This window comes from Anomaloglossus baeobatrachus, chromosome 10 (assembly GCF_048569485.1).
Source record: "Anomaloglossus baeobatrachus isolate aAnoBae1 chromosome 10, aAnoBae1.hap1, whole genome shotgun sequence".
Classification (NCBI taxonomy): Eukaryota; Metazoa; Chordata; class Amphibia; order Anura; family Aromobatidae; genus Anomaloglossus; species Anomaloglossus baeobatrachus.
Window position 1 is genome coordinate 168,582,169 of NC_134362.1, and position 16,512 is coordinate 168,598,680.

The following is a 16,512-nucleotide window of genomic DNA, read 5'->3' on the forward strand; positions in this document are numbered from 1 at the left end:
TTTTGTCCGGCTGAAAGGGGCTCTCATGGGAGAAGAAATTCTGGCCTACCCTGACTACAGCCAGCCGTTTGTACTGTATACAGACGCCAGCAACGTGGGACTGGGAGCAGTTCTGTCCCAGGTGCAGGGAGGCAGAGAGAAGGTGATAGCTTACGCCAGTAGGAAGCTTCGGCCCACAGAAAGGAATCCAGAAAACTACAGTTCTTTCAAGCTAGAGTTCCTCGCTATTGTTTGGGCAGTGACTGAACGCTTCAAGCACTATCTGGCATCGGCCAAGTTCACCATCTTCACGGACAACAATCCGTTGACACATCTGGCAACAGCCAAGTTAGGTGCGTTGGAACAGCGATGGATGGCCCGGCTGTCTAACTTTGACTTTACCATCAAGTGCCGGACTGGCAAGAAGAATAACAATGCTGACGCGCTGTCCAGAATGCCTCACTTACCCGAGTCTGGAGAAGACCTGGATGAACTCGAAGAGATAGAGTTACCGGCTTTCCATCACCAAGGTGTTTCCCAGTGTGAGCATGCTGTAGGAGTGAAGCGCTCGAGCCAGCACGAGGTCTCGGTCAACCCATTACTCCACCATAATTGGGAAGAGACACAGAACGGTGACCCGGCCGTGCGATTGGTCAAGGAAAAGCTAGCACAAGCTTAGACCCATCTCGGTCCAGACGCTCCACAAGAAGCCCAGCAGTTGTGGAAGGAGAGGGGACGACTGTTCACCTAACAAGGCAAGCTCTGCAAGAGATATGTCAACTGGCGAACGAATGAACTCGTCTGGCAGATAGTGGTCCCACAGAGGGATGCTCCAATGGTCCTAGCAGCTTACCATGATAAAGCAGGACACTTCGGGTGGAAGAAGTTGGAGACCCTACTCCGCGATCGGTTCTACTGGGTGCACATGAGAAAGACGATCGAGAAGTGGTGCCGAGACTGTGGTCCGTGTAACCTGAGGCGGAAGGATGATGCCAGCCAGAGGTCTCCCCTACAGCCAATTGTCACGAAGCAGCCCCTGGAGTTGGTGGCCCTGGACCACGTGAAGTTAACACCAAGCCGGTCATGCTATGTGTACGCCCTCACCATTGTGGACCATTACTCTCGTTTCCTGGTAGTAGTGCCTGTGAAGGACCAGACAGCCAGAACAGCAGCTAAAGCATTCCAGGCATACTTTTGTCAGCCTCACGGTTATCCGGAAACGGTACTGACTGATCAAGGTCCTGCATTCGAGGCCGAAGTGTTCCAAGAGTTCTGTAACATGTACGGCTGTAAGAAAATCCGAACAACACCGAACCACCCCCAAACCAATGGATTTGTGCGAAAAGATGAACCATGTGGTTATTGATATGCTGAAGACTCTACCTCTGGAAGAAAGAAACCAATGGCCAGAGAAGTTACCAGATCTGGTAGACCTGTACAACCATATCCCAGTAAATTCGACCAACTGCAGCCCTGCTTACCTGATACGAGCAAGACCTGGCAAGTTACCTGTAGACTTTGAGATGGGAACTGTGTCACCTGAAGCGGTTCAGGAGATAGAAGATTGGGATACAGAGCGACAACAGCAGTACCGCAAAGTCCAGGAATGCGTAGAAAGGAGCCTGTCCCAAGCAAGAACGAGACAAGAGCAGAACTACAATCAAACAGCCCCGGCAACTCCCTTAGCACCTGGAGAACAGGTCCTCAAGAAAAAGCGGAGGGCGCATAAATTAGATGATCAGTGGGAGAATGAACCCTACACCATTATTCCCTCCAACTTTGACAATAGTAAGGTATGCCTTATAAGCAAAGATGAAGGCAAGACTTATCAAGCAGTTTCTCGAGACCGCCTGAATGCGTGCCCTGAACGGTGCAGAATCCAAAAAGAAGTAGAAGAAGTACAAGAAAGTCCCCAAAGTCAAGAAAAAGAGGAAGAGATGATCTAAACAATCCTTGGAAAATTCCCCAAAACTTGGACCCGAATAAACAATGCCATAGTGGTACCAGTCTTGACGTTCCCGCAGTTGGTCGAGCCAGAAACAGAAGAGGTTCCAGATCCACCTAAAGAACCATCCGCTCCAACACAAGATGACACGCCAGCAGTAGAACAGGAGGCTCAACCCCCTGCCAGTGGTGAACCTGCCGTACCCTTGGCGAATCTGAGACCCCGTAGGCAACCAACATGCATCCCTGTCAGGGTTAGGCCTACCAATAACACGGGGGGGACAGACACTCCAAGTAGTCAGGGACAAACCCCAGAGCTACGCCGGTCCCAACGTAGCACTCGGGGACAGCCCCCTCCAAGGTATAGAAGATAGAAAGTAAAATACCTAACAGAGTGTAAATAGTTATGTGAAAATGTCTTGTATGTAATGTTTTGTTTTGGGTGACTAAGTAAATGGACAATTGGGCCACTGGACTATGGGTGGCCAACACTCTAATTGTACATAGTTAGCACCAGTGTGCTCCACACCCCTGAAGAAAAACCCGTCCGGCGTGCATAGAGTGGGGTCATCAATGCTCTGACGCACGCCCAGAGCCTACGTTGGGGGTTTGATCGCGGCGGGTCCCCCATGGAGCAGTGTAATGGACACCCGGCAGGGAGCCACACTGGACTCTTATAGTATTGTTTAAGTTTGTAACGTTTAAGTAATGCGCCTCCCATAATGGGATGAAATGTTCTAACATGTTGTTTGTTTCTACAGTCCGGGAGTACTGAATTTAACTAAGGGGGAGTGTGGCGCCCCAGGACCTGGTCGCCACAACAGCATTGCCCTCCCAAAGGGTTAATGCTGAGCCTGGAGGTAATTGGGAGGTCTATTGGCCAGTAAGTTTAACATCCAACGCAGTTCTCCCTCCGGCCAGCAGGGGGAGTTCTGAACCTGGAATTCCAGGGAGCATTCCTTAAGTCTGACCTGAGGGAGGAAGTAGTGTTCAGTCTGTAGAGAGAAGTGATAGCAAGCAGACGCAGAGTGTGCTGTCCTGTGGATCTAGGGCCTAGAGCTGGAGCAGCTTGGCCCAGGGAAGCAGGAGTAGCAGAGAGGCACAGAAGAGACTCGGACATCGGAGTCTGTGGCCACCAGGTCCTAAAATACTTCCTTGTAGCCGAATCCGAAGGGCAGGAGAGCTGCAAGCACCTGGCCCATAAACAGCCCGAAGGTACAGCTGCATCATCAGGGCCCGGTGTGGACTCCAGCAGAGAAGCACCAGAGAGGGCCTGCGCAGCCTACCACAGAGGGAAAGGGACGTACCACAGGTCCCAGCAGCAAGAGGGCCATTGCTAAATCCAGAGAGCAGGGTCCTATAATAGTAAAGAAAAGAACAGGAGTAGGCCTCATACTCAGCTGGCCAAAAAGATCACCCCAAGTACTTCCTCGCCGACCGGATCCCCTTCACCACCTGTGACGGTCTCCCACGACTGGACTGTTCTTAAAGTAAAAGAGGAGAAGGTAAAAAGACTGTTGTTTGTGCCTGTTTCTTTCATTGCCTGTCGGCCCTGCACCGTGTTATCCATACAACACCATAGACTTTCACGAGCACCAACAGTGTCTCCGGGGCACCGCTCCACCTGTGGGGAGCAGTACCACCATTTGTGCCATATCATCACCCCGGAGGCCTCACACAGCAGCGGCGGCTTAATAGCCGCAAACCACAGGTGGCGTCACGAAACAAATACTTTAATTGCTCCCAAGTCACCAGCCATATTTAAACTGACACCGTGGGCGAGTCAGACACAATTGTGAAGTTGAACGATATTTATTGCTTATTTTTGTAAAAATTAAATAACTGAAAATTGGGGCGTGCAATATTATTCATCCGCTGTAAGTTAATACTTTGTAGCGCCACTGTCGCGGGCGGAGGAGGGGACGCTGCGCTCTCCCACTGCTCGGGTCCGGCTGCTGCTGCTGCTGCTCGGTGGTGGCTCGAGCGGTGGGCCAGATCCTGGGGACTCGAGCGGCGTTCCTCGCCCGTGAGTGAAAAGGGGGTTTTGATTGTGGGGATTTGATTTCTGTCCGTGACGCCACCCACGGTTGTGGTTTTATTGGTGACACCACCGCTGCTCTAGACGGGAATCCCGGGAGCGGTGACAGGGAGCAGCTTTGTTGTTAGTTCTCCCCTCTGTGGGTAGGGGGTTGGTTGTCCTGGGGCCCGGTGATGGGGTAGGGATGGATGACAGGCGGGTTACAAGGCCCCTGGTGAGGTGCAGGGTCGCGGGGGCAGCGCTGTGCCGCACGGCACGGTGGTACTCACTCAGCCAATGATGAGGACACAGTTCTCGGTAAAACACACGGCTGGATGGACGGGTCCCACAGACGGCTGCGGTGTTGTTTCTCCCGGCAGGTTGATGGTGACTGCCTTTCCCTGCACCTATGTAGTGTAACGGTTCCAATGGGTTCCCACCGGTAACCCGCTCCCCAGCTTGGATGGGTGCTATAGGAGCCCCTTTTGCCCGCAGGCTCTGGCCCTGGGAACTTTAGCCTTGGCGGTGACTGTGTTTCCCTCTCTCGGTTGGACGGTTGCCTTCTGTCGGGACTTGGCTGCTGGGAAACCCAGGAGGTTCCCTTCGCTAACGGATTTGGCAAATTCACGGCGACTCCTAGCCTTGCCGGGGTCCGTAAGTCCCTGCCGGATGGTGCTGGCTTCTCTTTGCGTACCGGTCCGGTACCACCGGGCCACCGCCCGTCCACGGTCCTTACGGTTAGCTCCAATAGGCCACTCCAGCAGACGGTCACCACCGTCTGCCAACCTTGCTGGACGTGCCCGGGCTCCAACCCGGACACCTGCAGTAGCTCAGCACACTTTTACTCGCTGCAGTTTACTCTACTCTGCACTCAAGCTCTGCCTGAGCTAAACTGACTACAGTTTCCTGCCTCCAGGACTGTGAACTCCTCGGTGGGCGGAGACCAACCGCCTGGCTCCACCCCCTGGTGTGGACATCAGCCCCTGGAGGAAGGCAACAAGGGTTTTGTGTCTGACTTAGGTGTGCCTGACCGGGAGTGTGGGGTGTGTAGGTGTTGTTCTCTGTGGCCCCTGGCTTGTCCAGGGCACCACATTCCCCCTTAGTAAAATGCAGACCGTCAGCGGGCTGCCCGTCCATCACCGGTTTTATTTTCACAACTGGAAAAGATAACGGTAAAACAATGATTACAAGTAAAATAACATTTTCCCACATCGGGAGGTACTCTTACTTAAAACGTTGCGTAACGGTTACGGCTTCCGCTCTCTCCCACCCAAACAATCTGGCCCTGATGCTGCCCCTAAGCAAACAGGCAGCACCCCTTGACCCCAGTCCAGCACAAGTTGCCCGAGCGGGTTCTGTCCTTTTCAGGGGACCCACGTCCATGGGGAACCCCTGAAACCCCCAGAGGATCTCCAGCGGTTCCGGTGGTGGCTGGGCCCCAGCCTGCTCCACTGCGGGCCCTTCCTCCAATCCGCCTCTCCGGAGGCGGTAACGGTGAAAGCCTTAAAATAACATTTTTATTTACAGACCACTAGTTCATGGTTGCCTTGCTAGTTCTCAGGCTTCTCCATAAGGAGTCCCTTATGCAAAAACTTGTAGACAGTCCCCACGGGGACAACGGTGCCGGCAACGACCGGTTTCAATCGGGCTGACAATCAGGTAAATCTTTGGTTAATCATTCACTTATCATTCTTTTGAAAACAGTTAAACGGTACTTTTTAACACATACGGAGTTCCCCTCTAAAGAGTAGTTTCCCGGTACCTAAGTGGGGGTCTACCTAGGTTGGGACGAGTGGACCTTCGAGGTCCGGTGTCAGTGGTGGCAGGCAGTGGGGCAGAGGAAACCATCAGTTCCTCTTCCCTGCTATCGTGTGGGGCAGGCGGAGGCGTAGGGGACCTGGGTACAGGTTCATCCCTGGGCACTGGCTCATGGTTGACCACTTCCATCACTTCCTCATCCACGGGTTGTGGGAAAAGTATAACTGGAAGAATCACCACGCCGTTCTGCGTAGGCCAGTCTGCTGGAAAATCACCCATCATGGTGTGGATTACCTCTTTTGCCTTCTCTGTCGGTCCGGGAAGCGGAGCCTCAGCCTCCACCCTCAATGCTGATGGGCACCTTTTTAGATGGTCCCGGGAAACCGTGACCAGAGTTCCCCCCTGGTCACGACTGATCTGGTAAGCCTTCTCATTCTCCCATCCTGTGGGCTGTATGACATACGGGGTTTGCTCCCACTGATCATCCAGCTTGTGGGTTCTCATTTTTCATTTCAGTACCACATCTCCAGGCTGGAAAGGACCGGCAGACGCCTTCTGGTTAAAGCGCTGCTCCTGCTGTTCCCGGCTCCGACTCAAATTCTTTTCAACATACTCCTGGATTTGTCGGTACTGCACCCTCCGCCAAGTGTCCCATTCAGCTGTCGAAGGGAGTGCTTCTGGGGCTTCCAACCGCATGTCCAAATCCATCGGCAGCCGGCCGGGGCGAGCCCTCATCAAGTATGCTGGGGTGCATTTCGTTGAGCTGGACGGGATATTGTTGTACATATCGACCAGGTCAGGTAGCTTTTCCGGCCACAGGTTCTGCTCTTCTAGTGGCAGCGTCTTAAGGAGGCCCAGGACCAGGTGGTTCATCTTTTCACACATGCCATTGGTTTGGGCGTGGTAAGGCGTGGTCCGGATCTTCTTGCAGCCGTACAACTGGCAAAATTCCTGGAATACATCCGCTTCAAAGGCCGGGCCCTGGTCAGTAAGCATCTTCTCAGGGTGTCCATGTGGTCGGCAGAAATAAGCCTGGAACGCTCTAGCGGCGGTGCGGCCGGTTAGGTCCTTGACTGGGACAACCACCATGAACCTTGAATAGTGGTCTACGATGGTTAGAGCGTAGGTGTACCCACTTCGGCTGGGGGTGAGCTTTACATGGTCCAGGGCGACCAGCTCCAGCGGCTGATGTGTAACGATCGGGTGTAGGTGCGCCTTCTGGCTGGCCTCGTCCTTCCTTCTCAGCGTACAAGGGCCACATTCCCGGCACCAGGCCTACACAGATTCCCGCATTCCGCTCCAATAGAACCGCTCTCTCAACAGCATCTCTAGCTTCTTCCATCCGAAGTGTCCAGCATCATCATGGTATGCCTGCAGGATGGTGGGCACATTAGCTTGGGGAATCACCAACTGGCGGATCTTCTCATGGGTCTTTGGGTTTATCAGCTCACGGTACAATTTCCCCTGGTGCAGATACAGCCGGGTTCGTTCCCGGCACAGGCGTTGAGCTTCGGCTGGGGCAGCGGGGTCTATCCCAACAGCACCTTGCTCCACTAGGATCTTGACTAGGCGGACAGCGGGCACTTGGTCCTGAGCTTCTTGCCACTCCTGGCTGGGGAGTGGGTCCAGGTTTACCAGTTGTTGATGGACATGAACCTTCTCAGTCGGCAGCCGATGAAATGCAGGCAACTCAACCTCCTCGAGGTCGTCATCCTCGGGCCCTTCTTCCGACAGGTGGGGCATGCGAGAGATTGCATCGGAATTAACGTTGGTACGGCCGGCCCTGTATTTGATGGTGAAATCGTAATTGGCTAGCCTGGCCACCCACCGCTGCTCCAGCGCGCCTAGCTTGGCTGTATCTAGGTGGGTCAGCGGGTTATTATCCGTGAAAGCGGTGAACTTAGCTGCGGCCAGGTAATGGCGGAATCGCTCGGTGATAGCCCACACGAGTGCCAGGAGCTCTAGTTTGAAAGAGCTGTAGTTCTCAGGGTTCCTCTGTCGGTCGGAGCTTTCGGCTACCATAAGCAATCACTTTTTCCTTCCCGTCTTGGACCTGGGAGAGAACTGCCCCCAAGCCTACATTGCTGGCATCGGTGTAGAGGATGAAGGGGTGGCTGTAATCAGGGTAGGCTAGGATTTCTTCTCCGGTCAGGGCCGGTCTCAGCTGGCGGAAGGATTCCTCATGCCTTTCTTCCCACACCAGTAGGGCCCCTAGGGGCTTACCACCTTTGGTCTGTCCCACGAGGAGGTCTTGAATGGGGGCAGCCATCTTCGTGTACCCCTTGATGAAGCGACGGTAATACCCCACCAGGCCCAGGAACTGCCCCACTTCCCTCACCGTAGTCGGCCTCGGCCAGTCCTGGATGGCGGTGATTTTCTCGGGGCCTGGGGCGACACCCTCCGCTCCAACCACATGCCGTAGGTACTGCACTCTGGGTTTCAGCAGATGACACTTGGAGGGCTTCAACTTCATCCCATATTTAGCAAGGGACGCAAACACCTCGGCTAGGTGCTCCAGATGGGCTTCATATGTCTGGGAGTACACAATCACATCATCCACGTACAGCAAGACGGTCTCGAAGTTCAAATGCCCCAGGCAGCATTCCATCAGCCGTTGGAAGGTTCCAGGGGCATTGCACAGCCCGAACGGCATGCTATTAAACTCGCAGAGTCCCATAGGGGTGGTAAATGAAGTTTTCTCTCGGTCTTCTGGTGCCACAGCCACCTGCCAGTACCCACTGGTGAGGTCAAGGGTGGAGAAATAGTTAGCGGTTCTCAGAGCAGCCAGGGACTCCTCAATGCGGGGCAGAGGGTAAGCATCCTTATGTGTTATCTGGTTAATTTTTCGGTAATCCACACACATCCGCATGGTGCCATCCTTCTTCTTAACCAGTACCAACGGGGCGGCCCAGGGACTACAGCTGTCCCTAATAACCCCTGCCTCCTTCATGTTCCTCAACATGTCCTTAGCACATTGGTAGTGTGCAGGGGGAATAGGCCTGTACCTCTCTTTGATAGGGGGGTGCTCACCGGTGGGGATATGGTGTTGGACCCCTTTAATCTGCCCAAAGTCTAGGGGGTGCTTGTTAAAAACCTGCTCATACTCCTGTACCACCCGGTATACCCCTTCTTTGTGATGTGTAGGGGTATCGTCAGTGCCTATGTGTAGCTGTCGGCACCACTCATCTAACTCCCCTGGGGATGGGTGAGTGCTGGCAGTAAGTGGTGAGGTTGGGGGAACGGCCTCGTGGATGGTGTGGGGATCCAGACTGAGCAACTTAGCAAGGGTAGCGTACCGGGGAAGCCTGACTTCTTCCTCCCCGCAGTTCAGCACCCTCACGGGCTCTCTCCCCTTCTTTACATCTACCACTCCGCGGGTGGCCATTACTGTGGGCCAGTGTTCCGAGGGCATGGGCTCTATCATGGCGGGGTAGTCTCGCCCCTGTGGCCCTACTGCTGCCCTGCACCAAATCATCATCTCACTCCGGGGAGGTACAATCAAAGGGGCAACATCCATCACTCGCACCCCGCCAATCTCTCCTCCTTTCAAACTCACATGTTGGCGGTACATCAGGGCTCGGATCTCACGCTGCACAGCTCTGTCGGCTCCCCACCGCCGTGGTGGCCAGCTGCTGCAGTAGGGTCAGCACGTCACTCATACAGTGCTCCATCACGTTAGTCCTTAGCACTACCTTCGGGTTATGATCACTGGGCTCATTCATTATCACAATCATACCCTGGTGTTGCAGTTCAGCTCGCCCCACAGTCATGGCCACTTGTTTGTACCCCACTTGGGTCAATGGGAGTCCATCAGCAGCAATCAGTGTTATGCTGGCATCTGGGGGAGCCAGTTCGTCCTTTCCCCAGTACCGTTGATACAGTGTGTATGGTATAGTGGTTACCTGTGATCCAGTGTCCAGGAGAGCCATCACCGGTATGCCATCCACGGCCACAGGGATGATGGGCCGGGCCCCGATGTACCGGTCCCGCCAGTCTGGGGGGCCATGGGGTTCTACTCCTGAGAATTGGCCCGTGGCCCCAGGGGTTGCTCGTTTAACGGACACCGTCGGGAGTAGTGGCCGGGTTTGCTGCACCTGTAACAGATTGGGGGTCCATACCGGAGTGCGGTTTGCAGGCGCAAGGCATAGTCCCGAATGCTATCCCGCGGGCCGTTGCCGACATTGATAGAACTGCATCCGCAACTCTGCCCCGGTACGGGTCTCAAAGGCCGTCTGCAGATTCTCAAAGATGGTGGCTACAGAAGACCGGTACCCCTCGGCCCCTGTCTCCGCCTCCTGCTCAGCCGCGCCGGTTAGCTGCCCCAGCACTAGCGCTGCACGTTGCTTATCAGTCAGGGGATACAGTTCCAGTAGCGGACTAAGCTTCTTCCGGAAAACCTGCAAGGCATCAGGTTTCCCATCGTACTGCGGTAGCCAGGCAGCTCTGGGCACATAGGGCAAGGAGAACGGCATCACCTGAGCGAGAGCTGCGGCCGCGGCGCCCCCCGCCAGCGCGGCCGGGACCTGGGCAGGCCCATTCCCATCTACGGGTGCCCCCGCGACTGCGACCACCGCATCTCCAGCGGCTCCGTCGGGCGCAGACATCTTGCTTCCGTCCCCCTTAGTCTCTTTCCGGCTCCTCCTCTATAGGGGCGGGGTTTGGGCCTTCGCGCCTCCACTGCTCGACGAGACGCTCGAGCTGGAATTTTTCGCGCCCAAGATGGCGGCTTCTCCAAATTTCCGGCCGGACACCTCTGGTGTTCACACAAGGCGCAGTTCCACTAGTTGGTAGAACGGTAGGATCCTGTTCGTGACGCCAAGTTGTCGCGGGCGGAGGAGGGGACGCTGTGTTCTCCCACTGCTCGGGTCCGGCTGCTGCTGCTGCTCTATGGTGGCTCGAGCGGTGGGCCGGATCCCGGGGACTCGAGCGGCGTTCCTCGCCCGTGAGTGAAAAGGGGGTTTTGATTGTGGGGATTTGGTTATTGTCCGTGACGCCACCCACGGTTGTGGTGATATTGGTGACACCACCGCTGCTCTAGACGGGAAACCCGGGAGCGGTGACAAGGAGCAGCTTTGTTGTTAGTTCTCCTGTCCGTGGGTAGGGGGTTGGTTGTCCCGGGGCCCTGTGATGGGGTAGGGATGGATGACAGGCGGGTTACAGGGCCTGGTGAGGTGCAGGGTCGCGGAGGCAGCGCTGTGCTGCACGGCTCGGTGGTACTCACTCAGCCAATGATGAGGACACAGTTCTCGGTAAAACACACGGCTGGATGGACGGGTCCCACAGACAGCTGCGGTGTTGTTTCTCCCGGCAGGTTGATGGTGACTGCCTTTCCCTGCACCTATGTAGTGTAACGGTTCCAATGGGTTCCCACCGGTAACTCGCTCCCCAGCTTGGATGGGTGCTGAAGGAGCCCCTTTTGCCCGAAGGCTCTGGCCCTGGGAACTTTAGCCTTGGCGGTGACTGTGTTTCCCTCTCTCGGTTGGACGGTTGCCTTCTGTCGGGACTTGGCTGCTGGGAAACCCAGGAGGTTCCCTTCGCTAACGTATTTGGCAAATTCACGGCAACTCCTAGCCTTGCCGGGGTCCGTAAGCCCCTGCCGGATGGTGCTGGCTTCTCTTTGCTTACCGGTCCGGTACCGCCGGGCCACCGCCCGTCCACGGTCCTTACGGTTAGCTCCAATAGGCCACTGCTGCAGACGGTCACCACCGTCTGCCAACCTTGCTGGACGTGCCCGGGCTCCAACCCGGACACCTGCAGTAGCTCAGCACACTTTTACTCGCTGCACTTAACTCTGCTCTGCACTCAAGCTCTGTTTGAGCTAAACTGACTACAGTTTCCTGCCTCCAGGACTGTGAACTCCTCGGTGGGAGGAGACCAACCGCGTGGCTCCACCTCCTGGTGTGGACATCAGCCCCTGGAGGAAGGCAACAAGGGTTTTGTGTCTGACTTAGGTGTGCCTGACCGGGAGTGTGGGGTGTGTAGATGTTGTTCTCTGTGGCCCCTGGCTTGTCCAGGGCCCAACACCACCTTTTTCTGCGATTGCAGCTGCAGTCGCTTGGGGTTTGTGTTTATCAGTTTTGCACATCCAGAGACTGAAATTCTCGCCCATTCTTCCTTTGTAAACAGCTGGAGCTGAGTGAGGTTGGATGGAGAGCGTTTGTGAACAGCAGTTTTCAGCTCTTTCCACAGATTCTCGATTGGATTCAGGTCTGGACTGTGACTTGGCCATTCTAACACCTGGATACATTTATTTGTGAACCATTTCATTGTAGATTTTGCCTTATGTTTGGGATCATTGTCTTGTTGGAAGACAAATCTCCGTCCTAGTCTCAGGTCTTTTACAGACTACAACAGGTTTTCTTCAAGATTGGCCCTGTATTTGGCTCCCTCCATCTTCCCATCAATTTTAACCATCTTCCCTATGCCTGCTGAAGAAAAGCAGGCCCAAATCATGAGGAGGCCACCACCATGTTTGACAGTGGGGATGGTGTGTTTAGGGTGATGAGCTGTGTTGCTTTTACGCCAAACTTATCGTTTGGCATTGTGCTCAAATAGTTCGATTTTGGTTTCATCTGACCAGAGCACCTTCCTCCACATGTTTGGTGTCTCCCAGGTGGCTTGTTGCAAACTGTAAAGAACACTTTTATGGATATCTTTGAGAAATGGCTTTCTTCTTGCCACTCTTCCATAAAGGCCAGTTTTGTGCAGTGTACGACTGATCGTTGTCCTATGGACAGACTCTCCCATCTCAGCTGTAGATCTCTGCAGTTCATCCAGAGTGATCATGGGCCTCTTGGCTGCATCTCTGATCAGTCTTCTCATTGTTTGAGATGAAAGTTTGGATGGACAGCCGGGTCTTGGTAGATTTGCAGGTGGTATGATACTCCTTCCATTTCAATATGATCGCTTGCACAGTGCTTCTTGGGATGTTTCAAGTTTTGGTAATCCTTTTTGTAACCAAATTTCGGCTTTAAACTTCTCCACAACAGTATCATGGACCTGCCTGTTGTGTTCCTTGGTCTTCATGATGCTCTCTGTGCTTTAAACAGAACACTAGGAAATCTTGTGTCTAGGGTGAGGGACCACGAGGCCTACCGCTGGCTCCTGATGTCCCTCACCAACCTATATAGGTTCTGCACCTATTGACTCCTATGGGGTTTGAGGTCCGGGGTCAAGTTCACGTGCCGAGCTGGACTTTTAACTACAGTTTGGCAGAACCCAGTGAACACGAACATCCAGCGGTCCGCTCATCCCTACTCCCGAATACTCCCTCCAGTCACTTATCATTATGTAAAATAATTCTATATAGTAAAGTCACAACCAGACATAGAGACGGTTAATATGATTTATTTTTATGAATATTTTATGTAAATTCCCTATCAGAATGTTTTTGCAGTGTGGGAGGAAACCGGAGAACCCGGAGGAAACCCACGCAAACACGGGGAGAACATACAAACTCCTTGCAGATGGTGTCCTTGGTGGGATTTAAACCCAGGACCCCAGCGCTGCAAGACTGCAGTGCTAACCACTGAGCCACCGTGCCGCCCGTATGTGGAATATGTGAGAACATCGTCTGGAGCTGCAGCCGATCTCAGGATCTCTGCACATGATGGATCTGTCTCCATGGAGCCGATGAGAATCTGTGGATCTTGATGGAAATGACCTGGAACTTGTGTAGATTTCTGGAAAGAGAAGACGACAAGATATTACATCCCATCAACAGATTCCTAAAGGAAATACAAAGGAGCTTAAGACTGGAAGAAAAGAAGCAAATTCTAATATCTACTTACATGAAGCGCAGGTCGCTCTGATCCAATTCCTCAATGGTTTATAGTCTTGGACCTTCTGTCTGTAAAAAGGAAAAAAAAACAATATTATATTGCATGTAATATACAGATCATGGGGCGGAGAGAGAAGAGGAAATGAGGGGAACTCACCATCCGCTGTTTTGGGATGTCCATGTTCATGGTCCTTCATGCTTGGTGAGAAGTGACCAAAGAGACCAGAACAACAGGAAGATAAAGAGGATTTTTGTCCAGCCTTCAAAATAATGTAGATTTCTGTGAAGAGAAAATGACAAATCATTATATCCAGTGGCGCAACTAGAGTTCGATGGGCCCCGCTGTAAGTTTTGGACCTCACCCCCCCATCTTCCCATGCTCTGCTTAACCGCTTTCCCTCAGCACCTGGTTTTCCATGCTTTGCTATACATCTTTCCCTCAGCACCCAGCTTTCCTAAAGCCCTGCTTTATATCTTTTCCTCAGCACCCAGCTTTCCTAAAGCCCTGCTTTATATCTTTTCCTCAGAACCCAGCTTTCTTATGCTCTGCTATGTCTTTCTCTCAGCATCCAGCTTTTCCATGCTTTGCTATACATTTTTTTCTCACCACCCAGGTTTCCTATCCTCTGCTATATATCTTTCAGCACCCAGCTTTCCCATGATATCAGAACATGAGAACGTTGGGTGCTGTGAGAAAGATGTATTGCAGAGCATGGGAAAGCTGGCTGATAAAAGAAAGATGTATAGCAGAGCATGAGAAATCTGGTTGATGAAAAAAAAATGTATAGCAGGGCATGGGAAAGTTGAGTGCTGAGATAAAGATGTATAGCAGAGCATGGAAAAGCTGGATTCTGAAAGATGTATTGCAGAGCATGGGAAAGCTGGATTCTGAAAGATGTATTGCAGAGCATGGGAAAGCTGGGGGATAAAAGAAAGATGTATAGCAGAGCATGAGAAATCTGGTTGATGAAAAAAAAATGTATAGCAGGGCATGGGAAAGTTGAGTGATGAGATAAAGATGTATAGCAGAGCATGGGAAAGCTGGATGCTGAAAGATGTATAGCAGAGCATGGAAAAGCTGGGTTCTGAGAGAAATATGTATAGAGTAGAGCATAGGAAAGCTGGGTGATGAAATAAATATATATAGCAGAGCATGGGAAAGTTGGGTGCTGAAAGATGTATAGCAGAGCATGGGAAAGCTGGATGCTGAAAGATGTATAGCAGAGCATGGAAAAGCTGGGTGCTGAGAGAAATATATATAGAGTAGACCATGGGAAAGCTGGGTGATGAGGGAAAGCACTTCTTTCACTCAGAGCTTTCCTAACCCATGCTTGTATCTTTGTCCCTATTCTGGTATTATACAGCACCCTGTACCCCCCAGGCCCCGCAGAGGTCCTGACCATGATCGTTCCACCCCTGATTTTATCATATGAATAAATTCCTAGTAAAATGAGCTGGACACTAAAAGAAATGGAATCCTAATATTTACTTACATGAAGTACAGGTTGTTCTGATCTAATTATTCTTTGTTTTCCAAACTTTTTTTGACTTTCCTTCTACAAAGAGGAGAAAGCAGCGATTATTTCTCTGTTACATGTAATATACATATGACTGGACAGAGGGGTGAGTGATGACTTACCGTCCGGTGTTTGGGGTATGTCCTGTGTTTAGCCCTTCATGTTAGATATTGACCAAAGCTGATGGTAAACTAGAGAACAGAACAGCAAGAAGTTAAAGACGACATTTTTTTTTATAGCCTTCAAATTAGTTGTAATGAATGCAGGGTCCCTTACCTGGGCTGGAATTCAAGATGGTCTCTTCCACTGCCCGCACCATGGACATCTTAAGATGTCATTGTGGTGCGCGTCTGAAGCAGTGGTTACGGCACAGGGGGCAGTGAGGGCTGGAGCGCAGCCAGTCAGAAATGCAACCTGGATGGAAGAAGTGGTTGCACGGGATGACTGTGAGCTGCTCTCCGATCTGATAGTCCTCTATACATATGGGACATCTCTCGCCCTCCTCCTGTGAGGTTACATTCCTTGTTGGGAGTCTCGCAATTTGGCGAGCTCTCCAGCTAATCCTACCACGCCTTCTCCTCGGCACAGGTACATTTTGTACAGGTGGCTCCACCTGTGGCAGTGGTGGTGGGATCACAGGCTCTGCCTGCGGTTGAATAGGTGCGTTGATGGATGGTGATGGCCCCGCAGGGGCTGGTCTTAGAGGAGATCGGTTTCTTTCTCTACTCCTGCCACTGCTGCCCTCTGCTGTTGAGCTGGAGGGCCCGGCAGGGGCTGGTCTAGGAGGAGAGCGGCTTCTATCTCTACTCCTGCCACTGCTGCCCTCTGCTGTTGAGCTGGAGGGCCCGGCACGGGCTGGTCTAGGAGGAGAGCGGCTTCTTTCTCTGCTCCTGCCCCTGCTGCCCTCTGTTGTTGAGCTGGAGGGCCCAGCAGGGGCTGGTCTAGGAGGAGAACGGCTTCTTTCTCTACTCCTGCCACTGCTGCCCTCCGCTGTTGAGCTGGAGGGTTCGGCAGAGGCTGGTCTTAGAGGAGAGCGGCTTCTTTCCCTGCCCTCTTGTCCCCTACGGTGTAGAGGATCTCTGGCAGGTCTCCCTCTCCTCTGAGTGACAACATTGCTGTCTCTCTGATGTCCACGGGGAGTTCTTCTCTGATGTCTTTCTTGAGACCTCAACCTATGGACAGTTATGGCCTGACCTATAAAGAAATGATAAATTATCACAATTATTTCCAATTTTGTAAAATACTTATGGCCTATAGGGATCAGGCCATCTGCTGCTGCTGTGTTTAGGGAGAGGAGAACACTAGAAACAAATTGCCTTATTTTGGACTTTAGTTTACCTGCAGTTTCTATCCTAAAATGTGGCCCATCATACACCATGATATCTCCTCCCAGGAATGCCCTATAGCAGAGATCTCAAACATGTGGCTGCGGGCTGCATGCAGACCCTCAGGCTGCTTCTTGCGGCCAGCAGGCACGTGGATCAGTAACGATCGCAGCCGGTGCAGGGGCCGCAGCC

At 52.7% G+C, this 16,512-nt stretch overlaps 1 long non-coding RNA gene across 1 annotated transcript; it reads right to left on the reverse strand.

Annotated features, from left to right (window-relative positions):
• Positions 1-13,641: 13,641 nt before the first annotated feature.
• Positions 13,642-16,185, reverse strand: LOC142255315 (uncharacterized). The gene is made up of 4 exons (XR_012727399.1): positions 15,272-16,185; positions 15,118-15,186; positions 14,972-15,034; positions 13,642-13,758 (listed from the first exon to the last, which is right to left on the reverse strand). It is a non-coding gene; the product is annotated as an uncharacterized LOC142255315 (long non-coding RNA).
• Between the last annotated feature and the right edge of the window lie 327 nt (positions 16,186-16,512).